Genomic DNA, 8,919 nt, shown 5'->3' on the forward strand with positions numbered 1-8,919 from the left:
ATGGGGTGCATGCAGAGGATCTACAAAATGAAACAGAGGATATGTGTTTAAACGGAGAGCTCCATATAGATATAGGAAGTTATGCTGAGTTATGCGAGGATGAGAGAGAGATCTCTTAAAGCCACAAATATTGTATTTGAACAATTTTGCTCCGTGTTGTAAAAGCTCTGGCTCTCTAAGTACCTTCCATGGTGTATAACGCTCTTTTCTACTCGCGCTCACATCTTTTGATTGAAAATTCTGAATTTTCGACTTGCCTCTTCTAGCACTCAATTCATTGCGTCATTGTATTTATATGCGTCATTACGTCATTGTATTTAATGGTCTTTGCGTCATTGTCTACTCTATTCATTCAATATTAAGTTTAAATTTTCGTGTGTTTAATGCAGGTATGGATGATGAGGAGTTTATTTCTTCTTTGTCACCGCAGCAGAGACAGTGGTACGTGGAGCGTCATCGCTCTGACGCATCATGGCACGTTCCTACTCGATCCGCATCTCCCTCTCTTTCGAAGCATTCGGCGCGCTCTGAAGCTTCGGTGTCTACGAGACGATCTTCACACTCGTCTAGACACCGGCGCTCTAGTGGTGGCGGTGGCAGTTGTTGTGGGGATTCCGCCGCCGATGCCTCCACACCGTCTCGTGTTCGAAGAGGCTCTTTACCCTCTCCTTCTTTGCCCGCCCCCACACCAGCCACAGCAACGCCATCTACGCCAGGTTTTGCGCGGCTGACTGTTCCTAGCAGCTACACACCTCTACCTACTCCGCCAGGAGCCACCCCACTCGACACTCCTCGCTTCGGGGCCCAGACGCCGATGGAGACACCTGACGTCCGTACCCCCATCGACACGCCGCTAGAGACCCCTCCCGGGACACCCAGGTTCACGCGTCACCGGCCAGAGGGCTTGCCTTACTCCCTCGACTTCAGCAGCGGCATCATCATGGATGATGACGGCAAGAAGGTGATCTCGCGCATGCGTGGTCTTTGCTCTCAGCTGTTTAGACACTACATACTAAAGAAATGGAGTGAAGTACCAAGTGATTTAAAAGACAGAGTCATCAGCATACTTCATGATGAGTTTCCCGTTCCAACACGGGATCAACGCTTCAATGAAGACCTGATGAAGATTCGAATGCGCGAATACTGCAAACACAAGCGTTCCGAAGTGCAAAAAGCAATTAAGCATGGGTGGAACAGGCCAGATTGGCTGGCCAAAGAAGATTGGAAGAATGCGAAGAAAGCAACGCGCGAGAATCCCGAAAAGTGGAAGCAACAAAAGGATGCAGCCAGAGCGCGAGTAGAGACAGGGAGCTCGCACCACTTGGGGAGCGGTGGATGGGCATCATTTGAGGCCGATTTTGTAAGTGTTTTCGCATTGCTCTTTATGTTCGATAGTTTAGGGTTTATGAGTTTTTTAATTCTAACATAATGAAATCTTTGTATGTTTTGACAGTGGTCGATGACAGGACGTGATCCCACACCGTACGAGCGCAAGTACGCAGACAGGAAGGGCTTAAACGCCCTGATGGACATTCTCAGTTCTCGCGGCGGCATGGTTAGTATTAGGGTTTACTCTTTTCTATTTTTTGTATTGTTTTATAAATGTCGTTAGATGTTTATACTTACTGAAAGATGTCTTATTGTCTTTTTTTGCAGAATCCGACAGATACGCCGCTTGGACGCGATGAGACGTCTAACTAGACGACGTCAGTTTAGCCGTAGCTAGACAGCATTAGTTTAGGGTTTCTCATAGCTTATGTATCATGAGACGGATTTTATACGTCTTTTTGAACCATGTATATTATTACATTTGTCACCGCAGTTCATTTTGCCAATCAATTCTTTATGCCTATGATGTTGTACAATTGTCATTATTACATTTGCCAATCAATTCATTTTGCCTATGATGTGTACAATTGTCAATTTTACGCTTGTCAATTTTGCAAACAATGCGTCTTGTGGGTGACTATTTTAGGTCTATTATCTACCCTTGCACTTTTTTTTAAAAGTGAATCAAGTACAATATGGTTGATGGGTGGCAGGGCATTCAATGTCCTGTCACCAAAAAAAATTTCTCTCAGACGTCGCTATAGACGTCGCTATAACCGTGGCTATTTATGGCTCTGGAGCGTCGCTATAAGCGTCACTATAGACTTCTGTGTAAACGTCACTATAACCGTCGCTATGAGCGTCTAAAAATAGCGACGCTTATAGCGACGCATATAGTGACGCCTATAGCGACGCCTATAGCGACGCTCTCGTAGCGACGGTTTTAGCGATGCCGAGGGTTATAAAAACCCAGTGTATTTCCGTCGCTAACAGCGTCACAAGAGCACACAACCTCTTGTAGTGGTGTATTTAAGAATCATGAAGCAACGTCTTAAACAAGTTCAAAAGAAGTATCCAAAGTTGTCTTTTTGTATGTATGGTCCATTTCCAGTCATTAAAAAGATAAATGAGGTTTCAATGAAATTGCAGTTGCCTAACTCATGGTCAATGCACAACGTTTTCCATGTTTCTTGTTTGAGAGTGTTTCAGGGAACACCTCCAAAGGACATTTCGGAAGAAGAAGAACCAGATATCATTGATGAAGCTGAAGTCATGGAGCCAGAGCAAGTGTTGTTGCATCGGTTTCGACATGGTTCGAAGAAGCAAGTGAGACAATACTTTTTGAAGTTCAAGGATCGAGGAACCCACGAAGCGGTGTGGATCGACGAAGAGTTTTTCAAGGATTATCCAGAGTTGTTAGCAGACATAACAGAGTTCCGTCAATCCAATCAATCTAGATTAGAAGTGATCTGGCACTTTTGTGAGTCTTCGTAGATCGTGCATACCCAATCACTTAGTATAGATGCATATCCTCTGGTTGCACACAACATGATCATAAGCATTCCCATCAGAATCCTTCAAGAAAATTTTCCAATGCATTTAGCCTATTTGACCTATTTTTGACATTTTTCACTTATTAATTTAAGTGAGACTTTTGTTGGAAAGTAGGTAGGGCAAATTGGGTAAGAAAATATATAAGCAAACCAAGGTTAGCACTAAACAGCAGATGAGCAAGGAGAATAGCGGACCATTGGCAACAGGTTCCCTCTCTCTCAGCAAGACTCTCCAAGCAACCCTTGGCGATTTCCCCTCTCACAAGCCCTAGCGTTTTTCCTCATCGCCAACCCCCCCTTTCCCCTTAGCGTTTTTCATCGGACACAAGACAGCATTGCTTCCTTGCACCTAGCGTTTTTCATCATCGCCAACAGGCCTTTCTCTTGGCGTTTTTAGCACAGACCCACAGCAAATAAAGCAACGTTTTCAGCACCAAAATGCAGTAGTGACATCAGCATTTTTATCAAGCAAACCTGCGTTTTTCAGCAGCATAAAAACAGCCTCGAAATCAGCGTTTCAACTCGCAGCAGATTTCAGCCTTCAGCGTTTTTGAACAGCAGTTAGAAACATTCAGTTTTCAGCCCTATTGTCGGCCTCACCATCCCTATCGTCATCGTCGACATAGTCTAGACTTGCATCAGTTTCACGCATCATCATTGTACCAGTTTGTGCAATCAATCGTAGACCACTCTCGCCAATGAGAGTGGGGCCTTCGGAGGAGGGTTTTACAACAGTCTCTGATGTCGTATTCTCTTCTCTCTCTATCTCTCAGTCTCATACACTTGCACGCACAATGTCCACACACTTTGTTCGTGATCATAGCACTCTCCATTAACAATGGAAGGCTCTCCCTTCCATAAGAACTAAAAGGAACCTTGAGCAAATTATGGAACACTCATCTTGAGAAAGAACAACATTCAATCCGCAGCACCTTACATCCCATGTTTCCCGCAACCAAAACACTTTCCCTCTTTGATAGAATTGGCCCTCTCTCAGAGAGTAAGCCGGGATCGTGTATCCTTATCCTTCTTTTCTTGAGAACTCTCTTTCTACTTTTATTGTTGGAGGTCTGTCAGGTTCTCTAAGTCAGAATCTCATCAGTGGAGTAAGTCAAAGTTAAGTTCCTGAATGTATCGAGAAACCCCGTTTCGCATGACCCATTAATTCTTGAATAGAATTTAACTTTTGTTCAAGATAGTAGTCTCGGATCTCTGTAGGGAATCTGCAGTAAAACCGCTCAATCTGTTCCTTAAAAGAGACCTTAAATGAAGAGGTTGGTAGAAAAGAGTCTCAAAATCTCTCGCAATAAGCGTCCAAAGAATCTCCCTTGTTCATCTGAAGATGGTTCCAAGCGGTTCGTATATCTCTTTCGTACTCCCGAGTCAGCCAAGTAGAAATAAAGAGCCTTTTGAATTTCAACTACTTGATTGGAGCTTCCTTCCTCGGAAGAAGAGTGGACCACCATGTTCGATCTTTGCCCTTAAGAAAAGATGTAGCCCTCCTAATCTTGAAGTGCTTGGAGTAATGCCCTCCAGACAAGGCTATGTCAAATTGCTAGATGAAGGCCAAAGCCCTCGGAGCATCTCGGAACCCAGAAAAGACTTCAAATTTAATCGACTGTCCATTTTCTTTGAATTCTTTTGCTTTCTTGCTTTTGTCTTGGAGAAAGTCATATTGGTTGGCTCTGTAAAAATGCTTCTTTGCGTAAAACATATGGTCATCGGAGTCCAAACTATCAAAGGATGACTCCTCTATAGAGCTATCTAAAACCGGGCGGAATCTGGGTTTCTTTGCCTTTTTCTTACCCTTTTCGAAGCTTCGCTTTTTGCCTATTCTGTCCTCCTCACTCAAGTGAGAAGAGCTAGAAGAACTATCAGAAGAAGAGGTAGAAGAAGAACTGGGTAGTCCTCCAAATCGTACACACTTCTTCTTTCTTACAGATGCAAAAGAACCACGTCAACCTGTCGGCACGTTTTGCAGGTCCGTACACTGCTACCACGTGGCATTTCTACCACCAGGGTGTGTATAGGGACCTGCCACGTCACCAATTTGTGACAGGTGCACATCTATATGTTCATTTGATACAATCATGAAGAGCATTAAGCTGACTAGCTCCATCCTATGTCAAAGTAGGGGTGTAAGATCTTGTACATGGGCGGATGTGGTGTAAGAGCTACCTATATGATATGCACGTGAAACAATTCAAGATAATGTGATTAAGGATCAAACTCGACAACAATGGCCCACCTCTAGAGATACCTCGAGTCAAGCTCAACGATTGTGACTCACTCCAAGGCAACACAAGACTCTTTGGCAAGAAGACAAATAGTTCAAAAAGAATATACTCCCTATACTTTTCCTCGTAAAGCAAATGAGCAAGCCCCACAACAATCTCTCTCCAAGGAGACAAACACAAACGAGGGGACTGGTGGGATTTGTTATAGGCAGAAGATCATGTCAACCAAGGTTTGGCCAAGCACGACATTTTTTTCAACCACTCTTAACTAATAATATGACCGTGAATTTGTTGCCCACATCAACATCTCACGTAGTGCCACATACCTTTGAGGTGCAAGCATAGGTGATTGCATTTGGAGAGATGTCCTCACTTTGTATCCGCTGAAAACAGCCCAGAGCTTCCTGGCTTCCTGGCCCAACCCGTGGTGGTCATATCCCGCAATCAATTCACTCCAAGAGATGATATCCTGGACAAGAAGCTTGTGAAGCACTTTTTCTGCTTTATGAAGTATACATTTAGAATATATGTCGGTCAAGCATTACATAAACAAGCAAAAAAATAAATATTTCACATAATCATGGAGATCTCTCATCCTGACAAATTAGACCCTTGACTCGAGCCTCTTGCTTATAAAAATGCCACGTAACTGCAAAGCTTGCACCGTTATTCGCCGTGAGTACGTGGCATTCTTGCCGAATTAGGTGGAAGCCGCATAACTCGGCGAGTCATGTAAATACAATTTTTCAATGACATCAACACGTTACTTGGCGTGCCATGTAACTCGGCGAGTTAATAAAATAAAAACAAAAAAACAAAATTACTTAATTTTTAAAAGGTTAGATCAAAACTCTATCTTTTAAATCTTCCAAGGACTAAGGTCGCCATCGTACCAGGTTTGCCTTCGATCTCAAGTTTTGATCTAACCTTTTAAAATGGAGTTTTGTTTTTTCCTTTTCATTTTATTAACTCGCCGAGTTACATGGCACGCCACGCAACCCACCGATGTCATCGAAAAATTGTATCCACATGACTCGCCGAGTTACGCAGCTTCCACGTAACTCAACAAAAATGCCATGTACTCACGACGAATAACCATGCAAGCTTTGCCACGTAACTCGGCGAGTTACGTGGCATTTTTAATAAGCAAGAGGCCCGAGTCAAAGGTCTAATCGGTTAGGATGAGAGATCTCCATGATTTGTGAAATATTTATTTTTTTGCTTGTTTGTGTAATGAGTGTTTTCTGCTTGTTTGTGTAATGAGAGGCCAAACGCAGAGTCTTTTACGCAGAGACTTGTTGCATCTTAACAAGTCCACCGCACTTTACATACATGCTGACTAACTATCACAAATATCAACATGTATCTAAGTATAAATCCTTCTTGCTAGTGCAATCTTTAAGTGAGGCACTCATAAAAGTAAGACTAGTTCGCTCTCTCTCCATTTTTGCTGATGTAGGGGATATTGCTGCTCTCTTGGCGCTACTCTAGGAACATAAATTTAGTGGTGCTTAGAGATAAAACGATAATATGTGCATCAATATAGTGGCAGATCATCTCATCGCATCTCTAGTCTGCCATGGGGTCAATTTTGCTTGCCAACAAAGGAGATGGAAGCTTGGTTTTGTCATCAGGTGGCTGGTGAGTTGAAAAAGAGTTCAATTTTCAACATATTGGGATCATGGTTTCATTGCAACTCCCCCTCCCCCCTCACTCTCGCACCCCCTCACTGTAAGTTGCAAATCTCTCAAGTATTGTTAAGCAACGCCGTGCACCAAGTTTAGTGAAGATCAACTCCTCTCTCTCTTCTCACTTCCTGCCTTACCTAATGATATTCCATAGTAGGTGTGCTTTGCAAGTCCTTAGGGAGAAAATTCCTTAGCTAAATATCAATTCTTTTAAGAAGTAGAGGTATCTTTAGCTTGAGCTGAGCATGGCGATTGTTGTAGATATTGTAACAAGTGTGATGACGTGGGGACTATGGGTCCTAACGGCCTCTCCTAGGGCTATTAAAAAGGATGGACAAAAACCCAAACAAGCCATCGCATAAAGAGCTGTCTTGGCAACCCTCTGGATATTATGCAACATTTTACAAGATGCTACATGGAAAAAATATACAGAAGTTATGCAAGGCTCTGGCGCTAGCTTTTGGCCACACCCGTGAAAAACCTAGCTCTTAAACTTGAGAGCTTTTGGGGGAGCCCTGTTTTTGGGCCCTCTTGTAAATCTTTGAAAGGATTGCCAAGACTCCTCTCCCAACAGATTAGCACAATCTACTTCTTAGCTTGTGTTTGGAAGATTTCTGTGACTGGTTTCTCCACCCTCAAGTTGAGATTTGGGTAGACGTAAATGTACAATTTAGTAAAGTCGTGAACATTTACATCCATGACAAACTCTAGAATGGTTCAAGCTTATGAGTACCACTTACCCATTTTATTGAGCAGTGTAGTGACTCAAACTGCTAAAGTTAAACTCAGAATTTGTTCAAAGCATGGTACGTCTAGCAATATCTCTACTGGGCAACCAGTCTTCCAGCACATGTAAATGTGCAGAACATCTTATTGAAGTTGAGTGGGGTTGGAGTCCCCAAAGATCAGACAGCGGGGTCTAGACACCCAGACAGAGAAGACAACTCTGACTATAGTTGCAGGAACATCTGAGCCCCCCACCAAGAAGTAAAGACTCACTAAGGATCAAATTAGTGCTTGTACCAAAGAACACGGCCACAACAACTGTTGAGAAAATTTTAGAGCAAGCAAGACCTTTTGACAAACAATACAATCCTTCGTCTGTGGAAATAGGTTTATAAACAATGGCACCTTCACCTGTGCTGGAAGGGAAGACTCGTTGCAAAAAGTAAACAATAGAGATAACCAGTTCGTTGAAGATTTCTGGGTTGCATGAGCTATTCATAACAAGTTTGAAGGTAAATTTCAATTATTGATTGAAGAAAAAAATTGATTAAATATGCCGTGAAGGAAACCCTCGTTTAGAAACAACATATATCAGAGATATCTAATCATCTAATGACGCGCATGGCAGCCACTTCTGAGTGAGGAAGGAGATCCTCACCTTCATGCTTGTTGTATGAGCTGTTGAGCTGTTGACTGCTGCGCGTCAGCTTAAGTGGTCGGATTTTTGACTGCGGCTGCCTGCATGGAGTACATTAACTAGACCTCTTGAGGGCGAGCTCAGAGAGAGAGCTCAGAGAGAGAGAGAGAGAGAGAGTATGTGTCGAAGCATACATTTATGCATGTGTTGGTAATTGACAAAGCAGCCAGAGAATGTGAGATGGTATGGCGTCCCCGAGCGGCGTTATTCAGAAGAGCGAACAGGAGCTCGCTGCTCAGAGCTTTCGCCATGGTCGACTAAAGAAATGCCTGCATGGACGCACGCCCGAGGCACACGTACCGAGTTATTTCACAGGCGCATTTACTTTGCAAGAATTTACTTGCATCGTATCATATCATCGTCTTTACGCCGGATACACACCAAGTCCATCCCACCTAGGGCTGCATGCCTCGTTGATAAGTGACACAAACAAGACTCGCGGGATCAACGGCTGGAGATGGCTCAGCCGATCGCCAGCCAATGTAAATAAAAAATTTACGTTCCCCTGTTGGGCATCGGCCCGTCAAACCCACGACCCCCCCCTCCGCAGCCTATAGCCTTAACCATCTACGCTATCGCGCATTGCTAAAAGCTATGCGCCTTTGCGCAGTGAGAAACCAGCGCCCCCCCCCCCCCCCCCCCCCCCCCCCCCTTGCGTCGATCCGACAGCCCAAATCGCGTGCCCGGTC

The 8,919-nt window shown here is 43.8% G+C and overlaps 1 long non-coding RNA gene across 1 annotated transcript in view; it reads right to left on the reverse strand.

Moving 5' to 3' along the window:
- Nucleotides 1-8,558, reverse strand: part of LOC147417792 (uncharacterized) — a 31,917-nt gene extending 23,359 nt beyond the window's left edge. The window contains exons 1-2 of the long non-coding RNA XR_015187265.1: nucleotides 8,365-8,558; nucleotides 8,192-8,271 (exon numbers count right to left, since the gene is read on the reverse strand). This is a non-coding gene — a long non-coding RNA (uncharacterized LOC147417792). The remainder of the gene's footprint in view (nucleotides 1-8,191; nucleotides 8,272-8,364) is intronic.
- Between the last annotated feature and the right edge of the window lie 361 nt (nucleotides 8,559-8,919).

The sequence above is a fragment of the Adiantum capillus-veneris genome, chromosome 30, assembly GCF_014529385.1.
Source record: "Adiantum capillus-veneris isolate H3 chromosome 30, ASM1452938v2, whole genome shotgun sequence".
Classification (NCBI taxonomy): Eukaryota; Viridiplantae; Streptophyta; class Polypodiopsida; order Polypodiales; family Pteridaceae; genus Adiantum; species Adiantum capillus-veneris.